This window comes from Ambystoma mexicanum, chromosome 1p (genome assembly GCF_040938575.1).
Source record: "Ambystoma mexicanum isolate Mex_15411 chromosome 1p, UKY_AmexF1_1, whole genome shotgun sequence".
Classification (NCBI taxonomy): domain Eukaryota; kingdom Metazoa; phylum Chordata; class Amphibia; order Caudata; family Ambystomatidae; genus Ambystoma; species Ambystoma mexicanum.
In genome coordinates this window covers 680,264,498-680,284,777 of record NC_090921.1, presented here as the reverse complement: position 1 = coordinate 680,284,777, position 20,280 = coordinate 680,264,498, and the positions used below count along the sequence as shown (strand labels likewise).

The window sequence follows — 20,280 nt, the reverse complement described above, 5'->3', positions numbered from 1 at the left end:
TGGCAGTGGCTAAACCTAGGATCATATGTATCTGTACCCTAAATGCGTGCAGATACATGAGCATATGCTAACAGTACATGGGAATATGAGGCGTACCAATTTAAAGACGCTCCTTGTGTATGATAGTACATCCTGCAAATGCGGCTGTACCTTGACATGAGGCAGCACTGAGGACTGTAAGGAAGGCATGGTATCAAATAGTAAGACACACAAGTGATCACAGTTCAAGGGTGTTTATTGAACTTCAATTGGGTTTGAAAAAAGCCTATCTAAACCTGAATCTAAAGATGTGAGCAAGCTACGACCATAAAATAACACAGTCCTAGTGGTGTCTTGTCACAATAAAAGGGTCTATACTAATAAACCTATTGCCAATCCTTACTTATAAATACAAATAGTGTGGGAAACAATGTTATGCAAAGAAAGTGTTCAAGAAATGATATGTCGGGATATTCAAGCCATTGGCTTTCCTGCCCCACGTTTTCAAAACGGCCAAGATGGCACACTCAAGGTTGCACAGTCTCTGGCTTATCTGGCACGAGGGTGCAGTTCAAACCTTCAACATCATGGCCTTCTCTGCCAAAGTCTCTTTGCCGTTAAAAGTCTCCTTTTCAGAAGGCCTGATGCAATATGACAAACATCAAAGTTCCTTTCTTCTTAGGATTTCACACGTACAAATTCTCGGGCGACTTTCTGTTCACCTAGGGTCCCCTTCTGCTGTGCTCAGACCCACTTTTAACACAAAGCTTTCAATTGATCTCCCTCTGCCGGGCTCGGACCAACTTTATCAACTTTGACACAAATGTTTACTGTATCAACATTGAAGACTTTCAATTATGCACATGGTTTTACTTGACCCATCGCAGGACCACTTTGATTTACAATCCTCTATAACTCTTCCTTTTCAGCTGGATACCTTACAGAGCCTGTGCCCGACCACTCTGTCAAAGGTATCGTATCTTGGTTTCAAAATTCAATCGCTCATCAGCAGTTCAATTTTATTTGCGTCTTTTTATCAAATGTATTTCAACCCATATTTGTTCCAGTGTTCGCCACACAATGTTGCGGCTTGCAACCTTGGCTTCAACACTGACCGGTCTTGTATCGGTCTCCCTAACTCACCGGCTGTGTTGATTTCACTGACGCTGCTTTGTTCTTGGAGCCAAGGACAGTACCACAGTGGTTAATTCTCCCTGCTTTGATTCTTGACGCAGGAGGGCCCCGGTATCTCTGACGCACAATGCAGGATTCTTCAGCCTATTTTTCCTTGTCTTATCCTTTCCAATCTTGAGGGCTCATGAAAGCAATAGTTCCTTGTCGAAAAGGTCAAGGGAACCTCCTCCTTGCAATCCCCTTCTGTTTCACCGTCTTTCTCCTCTTGTTAAACTGCCATCTTGGAACTGCTGATTCCTTGTGTGCTTTGTCTCGCTCTGGGTGTGCTCCACCTTTTATCTGTGTGGGGAAGGTTAATGGAAGTCGGGTGTGTGTGATGGTCAGAAATTGCCTACCTTGCATGACCATTATATTGGGACACGTCATGTATACAGCTCGGGTGTTAGTCTGCTTTGTCTCATGGCGGGCTGTCCGTGAGAAAGTGTTTGTGTTGTAAGGGGCAGGTGAGGGGGGAGTTCCTAATTATCCTACTTGGGATGGGAAAAAGGTGTAAAGGAAGGGGGTGCTGCGTCTCACCATCTGGTGTCCCACTCCCCAAAGACCCTTCACCCAGGTGATCCTCCCACACTGGTCCACCCGAGGAACTGGATCCAAAATGCGATGGAGTCCTGGCCACAGGATGACAGATTCTCTTGGACTAATGGGTAAGACACATTCTGGTTTCTCACAGCACATGGAGCAGAACCTTGTCACGTGAAGCTGTTCTTGGCATATGGCTGGGGCACGTGGACATGTGAGCAAGTTTGTGACAATGTGAGGTAATGTCTTCTCGGGTTGTACAGTAAAAAAATAGTACTTTATCACCAAGCTGATGTTTGGTGAATAACTGTTTAATAAATGACGAGTTACTATTTGATAACGGGAAGAGAACGTTTACAAATATTTGAAACTGATAGGAGTATGTAATCATTTGATAGCTGATGATGTGTAAGGGCATCCATCGTCTGGTTGCTGTTTGTGCAAACCTTTATCACTGTAGCGGTTATTTAGTGACTTGTTTTGAGGCGTTTATGCAATTTAGAGTGATGTGTGATTTTTCCTGACCACCTTTATATTAACACATGTAACTGTAGGCATGAGCTGGTTAGATCAGTGTAATCTCAGGGATACATGGGTCTGCTGCGAGGAACCAGTAATGTTTCTGTAACATTGCACTGTAGCACTGCTGCAAGTGTGTAGGCTCTGTCCATCCGATCTAGAGGAGCCCTCTCCTGGGTAGTTATCCATGCTACTACTGTTCATCACTTGGCATTCCGCAAATCGTTGAAAACACTACTCTTCAGCTAAGCACCACTTTCCACCTTACCACGGCTAGACTGGACGGATTCCTGAAAGATCAGATGAATAGATAAGGATGTATAAATGTGCCTGCCATGTATGTGTATAGGATTAACATGTAGTACTATTTCCTTGTAATAAGATCACCACAAGTAACAGCGCCTCGATGCCCAAGGGCTGTTTGTGTGCTATGCAAAAATAAAAAAAAATAATCTACATGGAAGCATCAGGGTGGAAAAAATAAAACCAGTGGGAGGCCGATGTGAAGAGAGCAGAGTTATGCAGTATGAAAAAATGAATACACAGGGCGGTGAAACTACTGCTTGTGAATTCTATAACTTTTTTTAGCCAGTGTCTAATAAAACATTGCATCCTAAACTATGAGGGGAAGAGTCCGACATGACTATTACCCTGCCACGTGGCATGGACACACTAGAGCTCAATGCCACCTAGTGGGTCCTGATTTCACTGTTTTTTTGGTCGAGTGTTTCGTCTGCAAGAGCTACTGCTAGTTACAGGGGATGCAGGTTGGGGCAGGAACAGGCCGTGATGTTCAGGTCGAGCCAGTCGCTGTATGATGTCAGCATTATCCGGCGCCAACTGCCGCAGGCAGTGTATGCGTGCGGCTCCAGCTCCTGGACAGGCTGAGACGGGCCCGCTCCCAAATAGGGACATTTTATTCTTTGTGCTTCCTTTTCAAAAGGGCAGAGAAGGTGAATTATCGGCCAGATTCATCAAAGCCGCAGATTTATGTACAACACGTTGACTACCTGCGCAGGCTTGTTTCGTGGTCCTGCTGCTTTAAGTTATAACTTGCCCCCCTCGTTCTGCTTTGCGCAGGAGAGGGAGAGCGAGTCAAGCCCGAGACCACAGAGATGGTGTCTTGGAGTAGGGAGTGAATGAGCAGGCGGGGCCGGCAAGTCTGTAGCTGCAATGGGGTGTGTGCGCGCCAGATGGGCACCGAGACCCTTTAATCTACAGGAAATGGGCAGGCTAGAGGGGCCTGCGGGCAGGAAATGGGCTACACGGCCAGAGTGACTCTTATCTACAGGGACATGGGCAGACTTCATGGGACCACTGTGTGCAAAATGGGTAGATTACACTGCTTTGTGGGCGGTGTTCCTCGTGTCTTTTCTGACACTTTGCCCTGTCGTTTGTTACTTTGAACCAAGTGCACGAGCTCCAGTTCAGGAAGGCGATGATGCAGTTTGCGTCAGATTTTAGGCGAGCCACACTAAGTTTTCGGTGGTTTTGGTGCTACCCGAGCCACTCCAGGCCAGCCAGTGGCGAATGCTTCCTTTTTAAAAACAAAATGCTAGACTAAGGTGCACTTTTGAAGAAAGTCCTACTGTAAAAGCGCCTTGGGGGCAGGTTTCAGGTACTTTAAGCGTGCTCTGTCTGAGTTTGCTTTAGACAATACGCTTCGCATTGCCGTGCCTTACTTTGTGGCAGGGGGTATACCTGCCTACATTTGAAAATCAAAATTCCTGAGATTTAAGCCCCGCCCACATCCACACAAGACTCCACCCACACGCCCCGCCCACCTTTCAAAAAGGTAAACCCGATTGTTGTAGCCTTCATTTTGCTTACTATAGCATTGAAAATAATTCATTCAATGTTATAGTAAGCAAAGCCGCCGAAATAATGGTGCTTTCAATCCATGTCATTGGATTGAAAGCGCTATTATTGCGGCAGCGGCGCCTTCAGTTTGCTTACTATAGCATTGAATGAATTATTTTCAATGCTATAGCAAGCAAAATGAAGGCTACAATAATAGTGCTTTCAATCCATGTCATTGGATGGAAAGCACTATTATTACGGCGGCGTTGCCACGTTCATTTTGCTTACCACAGCACTGAAAATCATTCATTTATTCAATGCTATAGTAAGCAAAATGAATGCGGCGCCGTAGCAGAAATAATGCTGCTTTCTATCGAATGACATGGATTGAAAGCAGCATTATTTCGGCTGCGGCGCCGCCTTCATTTTGCTGAAAATAGCACTGAATGAATGATTTTCAGTGCTATGGTAAGTAAAATGAACGTGGCACCGCCACCGTAATAATACTGCTTACAATCCAATGACATAGATTGGAAGCACTATTATTATAGTGTTGCAGGCAGTGGGCACGAACATTTCGCGCCGTTTCCGGGTCCCGTCATATTCTCCACCTGATTGGCTGCCGCCGGTAGCCAATCAGGTGGAGAATATGACGGGACCCGGAAAGAATCTCAAAATTCCTGAGATTCAAGGGATTTTTCCGGAGACACGGAGAAATGCTTAAAATTCCGGAGTCTCCGGAAAAATTCCGGAGGTTAGGCAGGTATGGCAGGGGGCAAAGTGGGGGGCAGCCTTTGCATGTATTCTGGGCCTGGCACATGCTTTGTGAACAGTACAGTGCCTGGAATATGAGTCTTTAGTCTGCTGTGCACTATTGAGGCACTTTCACTGTTCACATGATGTGGCGCGATTGATTTCATTTTCTTATCTTTTACTTTCACTTGTGCATTCTGGGTGCTTTCCCCCTTTCTAATTCGCTGAAGCACCTGAATCATGGTTCAGAGCACGGGAATAGAGGGATTCAGGGCTCAAGTTGAGGGAACAAGCGGCTGGACCCAGGGGACCTTGATATGCAAATTTCTGGTGACTCCACATTCAATTGACATTCCACCACATTCATTTGTTTAGGACTTGACCCCTGGGTTTGGTGGCTCAGGGTGTTGGGAGGGGGCAGACTATGCTTGGCCCCATGGTTTGATTTCTGTCAGTGGGTGTGATATGCAGAAAAGAGGAGAGATCAGGGTAGCATCACTGTTAGGAAAGATTTCCCTTGGGTGCAATTGTCCCTCCCATTTATGGACACCACCCCCCAACTTTTTGCTTTTGTTTGGCTAACCTACCCTGACTTTTCCAGTCTGTGCTCCTCTGGACTTTTGCACCTCTGTTATGGTGAAACTGACACGTCCTTCAGGCTGTCACCACTGGGGAAACTTCCCTCAGTCTTTGACTGTTGTCATTTCTGATAACTTTTTATATATGTGCCAAGTACCTTACTGTACCGCGCATAGGGGTCCTTTTGTTTTTTGGCCCTAGACACCAAGATTATAGTATTTTTACTACTTTTTAACAAACCATATCACAGGTATCGCATTTGGCTCAAGATTGTGGCCAGTGCCGAAAATGGCTGTGTCACAAAGTCTTTTGTTCTGTCCTTTGGCTATTTGGTCCCTTTGCGTTCCCCCAGGTTGTACCGACCCGGGAATTCTTTATTTGGACATGCAGTCTTCTGCGAAAACCACATCTTTCGTGAGCTCCTGCATGTCATGTGTGCTAGTGCCCTGGAAGAGGATTGGGACCGTCTGTTCCCAATCCACACTACTGGTGTCAGTATGTCTGGTATGCCTGGAACCACGGGGGCCGTGATTGGCCCACGCCTGGCGTGAATGCAAGAGGGCACATCTTCCATTGGTTATCCCAGATTTGAGTGTGAAACGAATCTTGGATAAGAAAAGGGGCTCTCACCAATTCCAGGTCGATCGCCTGAAGTTCACACTGAACTACAGAAGGAGCCAAGTATCCTGAAATACAACAGCAGACCTGTGCAACCGCCAGAGACTTTCTGGAAGGTTTGGCACCCTAAGCCCGTTGTTGTCCCGTCGGAACCCTGTTTTTGCATCGATCACTGAAGGCCTGCAAGGGCACTTCGACCCTTTGGAGTAGTGGAAACGAACTACTCTAGGCATCTACTGATAACCCTCCAATAGAGCCTCTTTGCAAATGTTCATGGGCCATCCAGTGAACTGACCAGCTCGAACCCGGGATATCGCCTAGGAGCACTGCTGTCCTGAGTTGGCACTCGACACTTAAGGAATCGCCAGCTTGTGGTCCTGCGCCCTCTCTCGCCAGGAGTCCTAGCTCCTCTGGGTCGCGATTTAAGAGCGTGCACCACACTGCAGGCATTTGCGGTCCCTGTGTCGCCCTGCTGTGGTGATGTTCGTTGTAGGAGCCTTGCATACCTGCCTCCCCTGTGCCCTAACACCTGCTGCACTGGAACTGTCGTCTTTTCTTCATCGAGAACTGAGAAAAGGCTACTGTCCCACAACAGATGATCGTCCCGTCCTGCAGCCGCTGAGAGCTGGAATTCCGTGTAACTGCAGGGGTTGAACCTACAAGCGACCCGGCCTATACTGGCAAAGTTTGACCCAGACTTTGTTGATGGTTGGTGAGTACTTGCATCACTTACCAGTGGCCCCCTGGCACAGCCATTGTTAATTACGCACGAGAATCCCTGAAAAACTACTCGCCGTAGCTGGGCTAGCCTGCGCTCCCTAGATATTCCCGAAACTCGCTCTTCCTGCAGGGGTAGATCTTGAAGAGTAGGACACTGTTCTTCAGATTTCAAGCCCCTTCCTGAACAGCTACAGCTCCCGGAAAAGGACCTGCTTTCTCATTCGCACGACCGCGCATTTTCAAAACACTACTGTACCTTTTGATCATAAGGCACCCCACTTTGTAGGGCTGGACTGCTTAAATTAGGGATCGACTCTGAAGAACTGCCTAATACTATATTTGTGTTAACTTGCCCTTCTGTTGCAGGTTGTGGTTGTGTTTTCTCCATTACCATATTAGGCGAAACATAATTGTATATATGGTAAATAGTGAAAGTCGTGTGTGGTAACTGTTTGATATTACTTTGTTGTATTTATGTTTAATTATTAAGGCCTGTAATAAGTGTATATGTTTTTTATAAAGGCTTGTCTTAGCGTATTCTGCAGAGTTTGACTGTGTGTGCGCTCATTGGGCTTCCTATCACTCTCACCCATAGGGCGACTAAGTCTTGGCTGCCTGCCAAGCTGCTGTGATTGGTCTGGCTTGTCCAGAAGGTTCCCCTGTCTGTTCCACTAAACCAGGGTGGCCTCCTAAACCTCTGCCCATCAGGTCAGAGCTTAGCAATCCATCTTAACAAGGGCCACGTCATAAGGTGTTTCTCTTACTTTGCCGTGCAAGTGTTCGTGGCAGCTCCTGGGTCTATGGAAATTGGTGGGTGGGGGTTTGGATAGCTTCCTCTCTGTTGTGGCTTTTATCTCTGCTGCTGCCCTGCATGGTTTTTCAGCCAGAAGCGGAGTTAGGAATATTTGGCACACATTTTGAATAGTAGTTTTGTGTTGTGGGGATTACCTGCGTTGGGGGCTATGCTAAGATCTTTGAGAGCAGCGGTGATGGTGGTGAGGAAGTCTGGGAGTAACCACACGGGATGTTTGTAATTGATGCAGCTGTGCCAACTCTGATTTGTTGGCTCCCTTTCGAAAAGAAAGATTGCCTCTGTTTTAACCCTGTGCCGTAGACGCCCACCCAACTTTAAGGCGCTCCATTAGAGGATCCCAGCCGACCATACCCAAAGATTGGCTTGGAGAGAAGGTTTACATGATAATAGAGGAGGCGCAGGCAACCTGCGAGTCACCATATGTTTTGGCCTTCAAATCCCATCAGCTCTAAGTAGTACAGTCAATGGTGAGGAATCATGGGGGTCTAGGGCCGAATTGTGCAAAGATACACAGGTTTCCTACGCTGTGGTATGGTCTAACATGGTTTTGGAGCTCTTGAGCGTTCTGAATCCTGGCTGTTGGTAATCCGTCTGTCTGTATGAACATAGTCCTGTAACTTGTACGTGTCCACTTTCTGCAACCTTGCGCAGTAAGTATAATTATAATTTTTTTTTTATAACTTGCTTGATGCCCGGAATCAGTTTCTAAGCATGAGCCCGGGATTCTAACCTGTGTTGCTATGCTTCCAAGATGAACGCGGTTCCCCTGAGCTATCCTCCCGGAATGCGCATAAGGGCTGCTAGCCTGTGAGATATGCATGTCATTTTATTGTTGTTGTCTGGGGGTACTTGGGTGCCCACTTAGTTGCTTCCATTATGTGAGGGTGGGTCGGTTTTACCAGTGGTCCATGCACAGGTCTTAAATATTGATAGGCATTTCAGTATTATTGGTTTCATGACTGCCTCTTGCCTCATTTTGCGGGGACGGCTAGGATAAGTGGTAAACCGACATTGGAAACAATAAGGTGCCAATATTAGGAATTCAAGACAGATAGTCGTTTGTCACAGGCTTATTGTAGACTAATTCTTTATTTTAAAAGGCTGAGATCCCATTCGGATTACCATGTGTCCCGATCGATCCTGGACCTTAAGGTTATCAAAGGCTTGTTGATAGTGTTTTTTTATACTGCAACACAGTGGTTTAAAAGCCCTGAGGCTAGTGGCATATTGTGCCCCTACAGGAGTATCCAGACTTTGCTTTGCGAGAGAATAGAAATGGAGCAGCAGAGATGGGGAAGTGGGAGAAAGGTTAAACGCACATGAAAGGTGCAGGGGAATGAGGGATAGGGTTGGAGTTTGACAGTGTGCATGTCTGTAGAGCCAATGCAGAACAATCGAAGCATACTCGTCAGAAAGGGCAAATGCTTCATGCCCCTGCGTAGAAGTGTGTATCTCTGGGGGAGGTTTCTAGTACATCCTGGATGTAATGAAATTAGGCGGAGAATAGTTGTGTAATGTGCTTGAGATGTGCCCCAGCATACACCTGTAATGTGGAGGCTTGTTTGTCTGTTAGTAGGTTACCATAACCCAGCGGTATTCAAACTTTTATGCTTAGCCCCCCCCTTAATACAAGATAGTTATCCCCCTCCACCACCCTTGAGTATAAATGGTGTTAACGCCCCCTCTCCCCCGGTTGCCCATATCTCCTTATACTTTCTATTGAAAGCAGTCCTCAAATTCTTTTTGAAGAGCCTTGCACCCCCTCCCGCCCCCCCTGACCATCCTTTGGGCCCCCTGAGGCGATTCAGCCCACAGTTTGAAGACTACTGCCACAACCTGACGAGATTCGATGAGCAGGGGCTAAGGCCAGCTCTTGGGTGTCCGGCATCACCCAGTAGGCAGGCGCGAGTACACCGCGCACTGCAAAGCTAAACTTCCACTCGAGATTCACTTTTTACATTTTTGTCCATTATGTATGATTCATTATATTTAAATGTATACTGGGTGTGTCCTTTGCATGCTCAAACCCGCAAACCTAATGTCACATATGCATTTTTGGAAGACTCTAGTTGGCCTGGGAATCCAAAAGTAGCTCCTGGTAACTCTTGATTTGAAGCTCACATGCTCTCCTATGGTAGAAGCAGCAGCTAAATAGCTCGCATTAACTTTGAACCCTGCCTGATATATATGTATCTGGGATTTCCCAGCCGATTGTCAAAAGTGACGGGCCCAGAGTAAAGGGCGTGCAAAGTAAATTGGGAGGACACATGGGGGAAGAGAATTCAGGTGTGTGTGCAGTTTCTTAGAGCAATATACTTGAACGCTGACATGCTGAGTGGCAGGGGTTCGTGCAGTATACTGCTAATGTAGTGTCTGCACACAGACCCTGTACAGGGGACTGCTTGTATTAAATGATTTTCACCACATAAGGCTGTGACTTGCTTGTTGCTTGCATCGTGCTTTATGCCACATTAAGGCCACATCACAGTACTGAGGGGTTGAACAGGCAGGGAGTCTTTGATGTCGTAAGGCAGCAATGTATGTGGCAGTGCACCCAAAGGTCTTGACTGGAGGACCTCCAGCTCCAAGCAGCAACTTCTATTGTAGGGATATTTGGACAGCCCAAAGACACTTCTCTTGTTAGGGAGGCATTCAGTATGCATGTTACTTGCTGAGAATACAGCCCTGGTGTTGCTGCCAGAACAGTCACTGTGCCCCTAACAGCAAAACTATAAGTATGCTGTGGTTGCTGGGCTCCTCTGGGAATAATCTGCATGTTTACCACTCCTTTCCAACCACTTCCCTGAACTGCAGTTGCCTCTTTGGTTTAACAAGTGACAGTAGTGGGAAATTCAGACAGCTGTGGGAAAACGTCTCTCTTCTGGCAACCTGCTTTTTGTATAGCACTGATGTGGACCACCAAAATTACGGGAGGAAAAGTACAGGGGGCGTATGTGTACAAAATCTACGCATCAAGCCTTTTTGGCAAATGCCATAAAATATGCAGATTGATGGCAATGGTTTTGACTAGATTTCACTAAATCACTGGGAAGGAAGCTAATGCTATGTGTATAATGGCATTTCTAAGAACGTTGGAAGCGGGCGAGAAGTAGGATAGTCTCCCAGCCCAAAGAAGAGGGAATGGGATTAAAAATAAAACATATTTTGCCCCCAAAAGGATTTGCAGGCAAGAGAAATGGCGATTCGGGCAGATGATAAAACCCTTCGAAAACAATAGGTGCGATTGCTCCACGTCCATCGTCAATCTCCCAGACCCCTTTGCCAGTAGCAGGAGAATTGGTGATTGAGCAATAGATGGACTTGGACATTTTTCATAAACCCGTTAAAAAAGAAGGCAGGATTACATGAAATCCTTTGGTAATCCTCCCTTGCGTGTTGTCTGCTGTGTTGAATAGGAGGTTGGCCCTCTTCAATTCAGTTCTGGAATAGTGTGCGATTAGTTTCTATATAGCTGCCCAAAGGGGTTTTCTTGTTGTTCTGCAGGCTTTGACTAGGGAGCACCATGTAAGTGGCAATCATCAGGTGTTGCCAACTTGGCAGGAATACATTAACCCTTTAAACTTCCAGTCGTACTTTATTCTTTGTTAAAGAGCATGCAATTCCCAAACTGCTACAGTTTGCACTGTCAACAATCTTTGAGATTACTTTGTGTTCTTATGATGATGAATCTCGTGGTGATGAGAATTATTCATCAGATGCAGGCTTTTTGCAGCATCTTCCTTATCCACGAAGTCCTTGGAATGCGCTTTAGTTTATTTATATAGCGCACCAAACCCTCGGGTATCTAGGCGCAATGCAGCATAGTAAATACAGTTACAAGAACAGAGATAAAACATTTACCATGTTAACAGGAAGTAATTACAAGTACATTTTTTCAGAATCTGTAGTAAGCTTTTAGGTCGACAGGAAAAGAGTTCCAAAGTTTAGCTGACAAAACGGGGAAGCTGCTACCTCCCTGCTTTCTTTAGCTTGAATCTGGGTATTTTGAGACCATGTCTCAAACAGACCCCCATCTCTCATCTCTCCCCACTCAAATCTGTCTACCACTCTGCCATCCGCTCACTCTGCCTTCTCTCACCCCTGGATTCCATCTCCTCTTCTCTCACCTCTCTAGGTTGGCTCTCTTTTCACTCCCCGCTCAAATTCAAGTTCCCCTGTCTTGTTTTTAAATCCCTCTATTGTCTTGCCCCCTCCTCTCTTCTTACTTTCTATACCCCTTCTTGTTCTCTCCGCTCTGCTAATCTTTTCCTACTTTCTCCTCCTCCACCATGCTGCGCCCCCTCCGGCTTCCGCTCTTTGCAACTCCTCGCTCCCTTCCACTGGAACCGCCTCCCCCTCCACATCTGCTCTTCTCCCCCCTACCCTTCCTTTCGCTCTTCTCTAAAATCTTATCTTTTTCACTCCCCTCCCTAACACCCTTTGCTTCCTTTCCTTCTTCTCCCACCCCCTCATTCCTCACCTTACTCCTGATCTTCCTTCCCCTCTCCATCCTCTCTACCTCCTTCTTCCCCACCCCCTGCTCTCATCTCGTCTTATTCTTTCCTCTCTTCTTCCTCACACCTTCTTGCCTTCCCTCTTCCGCTCTTACCTCCACTAATACCTACCATTCCCTCGCACACCTATGCCCCTCCCTACTCCCCCCTCACCTCAGCAATATTGTAAATTGTTCCTTATACTGTTTTGGAGTTGTGATTCAATTGTCATCTTATGCTTGTTCTCATGTAAAGCACTTTGGATTAAAGGGCTAAATAAATTCAATAAAATACAAATAAATGTAGGTGTTGGGATCTTGTGGGTCGATCTGATGTGTGCCTGGAGAATTTACATGCTAGGTATTTAGGAGCTAAGTTGGACAGGCGTTTATAAGTGGTTGTTATGGTTTTAAATGCAATTCTGTCTTTGACTGAGAGCCATTGCCCGTTACGTCTTGCTGCTGATATAAACTGGGTTCTCGGGATGTTGAGAGCTGTTCTTATCGCATTATTTAGAATTATTTGTAATTTTTTTACATTGCGCTTACTAGTCCTTAGATACAAGGCATTGTAATAGTCTATTTTAGACAAAATGAGAGCTCTTGCCAAGGTAATGCAGCTTGCTGTTGACAAGAATGGTTTGCAAGCATTGATTAATTTGTATGTGTATGCCGTGGCAGAAGCTATAGCGTTAACTTTTCTAGTTAAGGTTAAGGCAGAATCAAAATAAATTCCCAGAGTTTTAACTTCCTTCGAAAATTTTATGTTGATCCCATCTGTATTAAAATATTTGAATCGATTGCCTAGTTTGTTCAGTTTTGTCTAGGAGCCAGTGAGGAGTAACTCCTTTTCTTGTCATCGTTAAGGCGGAGACCATGTGTGGCCATCCATGCTTGCATACCAAGGTAGATTTTGTTAAGCAAAGTCGAGCCGGTGTCATAGTCGCCTATGATGGGGATGATAATTTGGGTGTCATCTGCATACTTAGTGTAGGTGACACCCAAATTGTTGAGATCATCAAACAGGGGCTTGGTAAAAACATTATAGAGCGTAGGAGAGACACGGGAACCCTGGGGTACTCCACAGGTGACCGGTGTAGGCTCTGCTGTCGGTGCAAATACCCTCATGGTTCTGTTGTCCAAGAATGAGTTTATCCAGGCGGTGGCTTTAGGGGAGAAATGGGCTGCTGTCAAGAGGTGATTACATAGGACATTATGATTGACTAAATCAAATGCGGCCGATAGGTCTAGTAGAAGAAAGAGCGCTAAGTTGTCTTTATCTTTTAGATCGTCCATCTGAGTTTTTAGATCCATCAAGGCTGATTCGGTATAAAGCCTGATTGCCTCAGGCCAAGCAGATTGTTGGATTAGAACTGAAAGTGAACCTGCTCAATTACTGCGGTACCACCTGCACTTCAAAGAGACGCACATCCATTAGCAGATCCAACAGATTCAGCTGGTGTATACTGAAAAGATTTAGTCTGCCGAGCATGAAACTACGTTGTGGATCTTATTTTTGAAAAATTGAAGAGGGCGATACACTTCTTACTAGTGTACCTAGAGTGGAGAGGTGGTGATTCGCTGCTGTATCACACTGTTGGGCAAAGTGAGTGCTCTGTTTTGTGGTAATAGCGAGTCTCCGTGACAGGATCCTGACCTGTAGGTTACATCGAGATTCCTGCAGCAGGACGTTGAGCTACTTTATCTGCAGACCATGAAGATGACTGCTATTTTATGCATCACAACCACTGGGAGTTCATGAGCATCTTTGGATTCAATAGTACAATTTAATTTGTAGCCTGTCTGTGCCATTGCAAAAGAACAAACATATGAAGCCTTGGCATTGCCCCACAAAGGGGCAGCAGTGCAGCTAAAACTGCCAGACCGCGTTTCCACTCCATGATAACACAAGCAACCTTCACCTGGGTCCGAGTACGTAACCCTAAGCATATTGCTGTGGTTTTCCACCATCTTCTACTGCCAAGGCCCACCTCCACCCAAAAGAATGTATGTTAGACAATCTTGGGGGCTGTGGAAAATCCCTTAGGGGAGAGCTTATTTGTTGTCTTTTTGGTGTTGCATGAAGAAGTTTACTCGCCTAGACCCACTCAGTTACCTTTAAAATTCATACAGATTTACTTGCCGTATTCTATGGTGATCTGACTGCGTTTAATTTTAAAGGGCTTTATTGCAAAAACACTTGTTAGAATCAGTAGCCAAATCACAACTACAAATACACAACCTAAAATCAGAATTAAGATTATAGAAAATAACCATTATCACAGGTCCTCTTTCTCAGACTAGACCTAGACAGTTAATACTACTCACTCCTGTCAGTTCTTCAGTTGTGTGGCAAATCGTTCCTTTTATCTGAGCCTCGGGGTTGCTGTATTCAGCAGAGCAGCCATCTTGTCTCATGCTGGCACACTGCAACCTAGGTTACGCTGAGCTCCCCACCCGCTTTGTTTCCATTGGCGTTTTAGGTAATGGCTTGCCTGCAAGTGTTCTCAAAAAAACGATCAGCTTGATGGTAGTGTTTAAATGAGCTGTTCAACTCTAGATGCTTCTCAGAACAATTGACTAAAACGTCAGTGTCTATATTAATTTTGTTAATATCTTTGCTAACAGGCAAACACAAATATCTGCAAGCTTCAGAAGAGAACACATCACACCCGCGCTAAAAATACTACACTGGCTACCGCTGAAACAGCGAATAAAGTTCAAAGCCATGTGCATCACGCACAGAGCAATACACAAACAAGGCGCAGAATTCCTAAGCGCAAAACTGCGCCTACATCAACCGACAAGAACACTAAGATCAAGCACAGACATACGCCTGGAACCAAAACCCTACAACAGGAAACAATTCGGAGGATCGTCTTTCTCTCACCAGGCACCCAAAACCTGGAACGACCTACCTACGAATATACGGAATAAAACAAACCACCTAGCATTCAGGAAACTCCTCAAATCATGGCCCTTCAAAGCGTAACCACCACGGAGACGCACCGGAATGCCCATACATTAAAACAATGATGAAAATAACCCCAACTTCGGCCACTCTCAAATTGAACAAACGCTCAAGCCAAAGAACCAACCACTCGACAGAGCATAAGACATCATGGAAGACAGCCGCAAAGGAAGGCTACAGAGACTGACCACCTAACTAGACCCAGACGAAACCTAGACCTACACTCTTCCGCTCTTACGCAGCGGACGAACACAGTCAGACTGGCAGACGCATCTAGATAGACGTTGGCCTGCGTTGCATGTGGATAGGACTGTTCGAAGGATAACACGCCCGCGCCTAGGAAACGTGAATGCTAGCTTATGCCACAATAAAAGCCGTGAACACCAACCTGCGTGGCGTTCGGATGGAGTTGTGAACTCTAGCTTGCCCACTCCTGGACCGATCTCTAAACACTAGCCTGCGCCGCGACCAGATAAAAGTGTGAATGTTGGCATGATCACACCAGTATGGAGCCCCAATCATTGGCCTGCGCCGCGCCTAGTTGGGAATGCGAGGGCCAACAAGTGCCACTCTCCCCAGAACCGCGAGTACTAGCATTGGTAAAGGTCAGGACACCCACTAACCAATAAGCTCAAACTCTGCATACTTATTTCACTCAAAAACTCACACAACCATCTCTCGCACAACAAACCGCACGCACTTCACAACACTGCAACAACACATAAACCGGAACAACAGCACACGTGGACTGACTCCAATCCGATACCTGCACCAAAGCTCAGCACCCGGTGTATACTGAGTTGAAGCTGCCAACAGCACACCACTTCTCTCACTATCCTACTCCCTTCTTCAACCTACTAACCCATCACACCTTTATCGTTTGCAGATCCGCCTGAGCGCCTGGGGACCAATTCCGTTGGTGACGGTGCGCGGTACAAATACCTTTAACATTTACCATTAACATGTCACACAGAGGCCATTCACTCCAATGTGACCGGCCTGTTGATTCTTCCTTCTTGCAAAATATATTTTTTACCATGCTTCGACATTTCAAAGCTGCATTTAAGCAAAATATATTTGTATTACTTTCAGAAACTCAATGGGCCTCCTTACGAGTGTGCCAGTCCGGTAACAACCGTGCCTGTAAGCCTACCAGCACCGTTGTTACTGGACCGGCACACTCCGAGTCTGCGAGCGGCTGCCGTCCTGCGCCGGTGTTTCCATGCTCCTCATTCCCATTGAGTACTATAGGACTCAAATGGAAATTGGGATTTACCTTTTCTGGCGCCTGACTTCCCGACGGTAATGCCCCGGTAAATCCGGCAAGCCAAGTGCCAGAAAATCTTGCAAGTCCGGCAGCAGCCTGCCGGTTTTACCGGCACGGCTACCGCCAGAATTGTAATGATTCCCAATGTCTGTTACGCGTGATCTGATAAATATCATATGTTTAAACATAAAGTGCTCGATTTGCATTTCATTCTCTTTCAAGAAAATGTGTGCATTTATGTAGAAATGTGTGTAATTATACTATTTTCTATGTGTCATTTAAGGCAAGCATTGCAATTTTTGTACTGCCACCAGTGCTACAGATAAGATTTGGAAGTGGGCGTATTTTACTTCCTATCTTTTGAAGTTAGGAGTAAAATGATTTTTTAGTAAAACTGTAGGTCCCATCACAAATGTGAGTATTTTATAAGTGAGTAATAATGTTTTAACTGTAAAAAAAAAAGGTTGTAATAAATATTTCTTTGTACGCAGTTATTCATGCACATTAAAAGATGGAGGTTTACGTCTTCAAATCAGGCAGTAATCGCTTCTTCCTGTGGCACTACTTGTGCTACTGGTCCAAACATATATACTGAGCTGTGTGCCTGAATGCAGGGCGGGGGCTGGGGGACACATTATGTGCGTTTAGTTTCCTTGGGATTATTTTTACTCCCTATTTTAATTTTTGGGGAGTATCTGCCTATTTTTAGGGAGTAAAAGTGGCTGATAAACCCCTTATCTGTAGGGCTGTCACAGATGGCTTTAACAAACCCGCACATTCGATAGATGGTTTAAGCGGTTTTATTACCAAACTTTGTTATGCAGGGCTTGAGAGTGCAAGATAAATCGACTAAGCGATTGTTCTAGCTGGTCCCTCGGTCTCCCTACATCCTAACTCGGGCTGCTTTGTCCCACAGGACAGCGTAAACACCAAATAATGGTAATCCCTACTCTAGAATAACCTCTAAACAGGGGGAAGCCTAAAGGCCAAGCCCTTAACTATTTTACTACCGCCAGGCTTTTCTAAGGATACCATATTCTAGTTTTCCCACAATGATGGTTTTTAAGGATTCAAGATGTACCTGTGTTTCTTCAAACATTCTCTCATCGACTCTCTCCTTTCCCAGAACGTATGCCTCTTCATTCTGTTCCCCCTCCTACTTCTTATCTTGCCTCCCTCCTATTTTCCAACATTCTAATCGCACCTCTCACGTCCTTCTTCCTTTTCATCCCATCTCCTCTGTTTCTCTCATCTCACTGCTCTTCCTCTATCCCTCTGATCGACCCTCACGCCTAACTCTACTTCTTAGATCTACCAATTATACACTCATTTCCTCCATTCTTCCCCTCTGCAACGCTTTCTGTAGAGCTCACGCCCCACCCTCCCCTTACGTGTCACCACCCTCTTACACTTTCTCTACTCTCTCCCACACTACACTGTCTCTCCCTTGGCCTACTTTTTACACCCCACTCTATCACTCACTATCACATAATCACAGCTGCACTTTTCATTAGGTACCGCAGACATTAACACACACACACACCCTTGTACTCCTATTCGACTTCTCCAGACTCTTCAAATCACTGCTCCACTTTATGCCCGCCTTTTGTTTCTCGGTCCATCGCCACACTTGACCTCACCCACACTCAGTGGCTCCCAAAGGAATTGTATGCCTGTACCTTTCTGCCTTTAACCTTCCCCTACCCGTATGGTTGTGCGTTCCACCAGATTCTGGGATCCAATTTGAGACAGTCTTTTCCTTGTGGTTGTGCTGATGCATTGAAATAATACAAAATCCCGTTTTAGCCATGTCCCTTACTGGTTCACAACAATAGGATCCCTGCTGGACGTCGGGTCGGCGATGCACTTGTTTCAGGCTGAATTGAGTACCGCTTCTCTTTTTTGACAGGCAATGTGTTCGAGTTTGCATGGAAGCATTTTGTTTTTCTCCGGTGGCTTACTGGGTTTACTTGGTCGAGCAATGCATGCTAAACTGGGTAGTTCTGTAAGGACATGAAGAAATCGGGCCAAAATTGAGGGTGTCTGGCATTGGGTGATTGAAAGTGGCACCAGTCAATGACATTCAGGGCACATTCAGGAGTCTGGGGTCCTTCCAATTCATGCACCCTTCTCTACCCTCACACTGCCCGTGGCTGGGAGGGGGCCCCTGGTCCTATCTATCAGGGTCAAGCCCCTTGTCTTATCACAACTGTTAGTCTTCATTCGATGCAAGTGTACCCCAAAGAGCACACAACAACCACAGCAATGTGTCCCTTTCTAGCTGTGCCTAGAAAAACCTACTGCTGATAATTTATGTTTATTGGGTTTATATAGCGCTTTAATCCAAAGCACTTTACAGTATAACAGCAAGGTACAATAAAGAAAGAAACATATATACAAACATGAAGCAAACCAGTGAGACAGTATGTAGAACAATTTACTGAAGTGGAGGAGAAGGGAGAAGGGAGAGGGAGAGGAGGTGGGTAGGAGGTTACGAATAACTGAATTGAGACCAATGGGTGAGTTGAGAAGGGGAAGAGTGGGAAAGGAGATGGGAAGAGAACAGGGCAGTTGGAGAGGGGAGAAGGTAGCGAAGGAAAGTCATGGGGTAGAGTGGAGAAGCAGGTCTTTCAAGGAGGTGCGGAAGGATGAGTAGGTGGGAATGGAGCAGATAGAAAGGAGTTCCAATGTAGGGGGGGGGGCAAGTGCTGAAAGGAACAGAAGCGTGAGGAGGCGCAGGGGGTACAGTGCATAAGAAGAGGTCAGCAGAGCAGAGTGAGCGGGAGGGAGTGTAAAATGAGAGAAGAGAGATTGGGGGGGTTGAGTTCATGCAGGGATTTGAAGACTATACAGAGGAATTGAAATTTTAGTTGTGAGAAGAAGGGGAGCCAGCTAAACTGTTGCCACCCAACAAGTCCAAATCTTTCCTGAGGTTATGTCCATGCTCTGATTGGCATGAATGAGAATTTGGTCGTGGGAGGGATAGGCATCTATATGTGTGATGCTCCAGACCTTTCAGTCCCTCAACCTCCAGCTTTCTTGGCCCGACAACCCATTATCACGCTTTACAAACGTCACAGGCACAATATGCACCACTGACGCATGTATCACCATCGTTGTTTTTACAGGGTCAGTGTGACATTCAGGCAAGCCAGAGTGGCACTCCTCTTCTGTGACTTTGCTCCCGGGCCTTGGGTCCCCCCAGGTTCCATGCTATTTTGAACAACGGGCAGCAGATTTCTTGTGGGGGCCACTTGCATCAAAGTTCCCTCCCTACACCTATATATGGATAGCACACGATGTGCTTGCTCCGTATGGTACATCTAGCACTGATAGCATAAACGGTCCTGCATGTCAGTAAAGTGTTCTTCTGAGCAGTCCAATACTGCTGTATTTCCCTGCATCTCTCCTTCTTTCCCTCGCTTCGTAGTCCTGACCTAAGCATCAGTGCTGGCACATATGCATGTTCCCTTGTGCTGGCAGTTGATGGCTTGCCTCACTCCAAGTCACAGCTCATGGGTCACCACCTCGCTAACTCAATGTGGAGGATTCCCTGGCCGTCTTCTACTCCCACACAGACACCAGGTGCTGTTGTGAATGGTTTGCATGCGGGTTGTCTGGTACTTGTCTTTTGTAGACCACTAGCCAGTCATTGGCATGAACTACTTTTGATACTGTGGACATTTTCTGTGGTGCTGCATGGGTCTGGGTTTGTGCAGGAACCCTAGTCTGTTGCGTTGCATGTTGTTAAATTGCATTTATTTGAACTATTTTTGTTTTGAGAACATAGACATGAACATAACATTGCATGATGAACTGGCACAACATAGCGACCAAGCCCTTACTGGTAGCTGGCAACATAGTAATGTTACTGATGGCGATGTTGTTGCTGTGAAGTCCTAAATGTCAGTTGCCAGTTCCGGCCGTATATTTGCACATAATTCTGGACTCTGTCCCACTCTCTAGGACAGATATTAACTCGTAGGTGCTGCCACTCATGTGGGAAAGGAGAAAATGAGTCCAGGCCACCAGGACCAATTTGGAATTATGAAGAT

General features: G+C 45.9%; 1 protein-coding gene across 2 annotated transcripts in view; it reads left to right on the top strand.

The window, feature by feature from the left end:
* CDC42SE1 (CDC42 small effector 1) overlaps positions 1-20,280 on the top strand; it is a 433,771-nt gene that overhangs the window by 100,200 nt on the left and 313,291 nt on the right. Inside the window, exon 2 of one of the 2 annotated variants that reach the window (XM_069649772.1) lies at positions 909-950. The exons of the other annotated variant lie outside the window; for it this stretch is intronic. The gene's annotated coding sequence lies outside the window, so the exon portion shown is untranslated. The remainder of the gene's footprint in view (positions 1-908; positions 951-20,280) is intronic. 2 annotated transcript variants of the gene reach the window in all.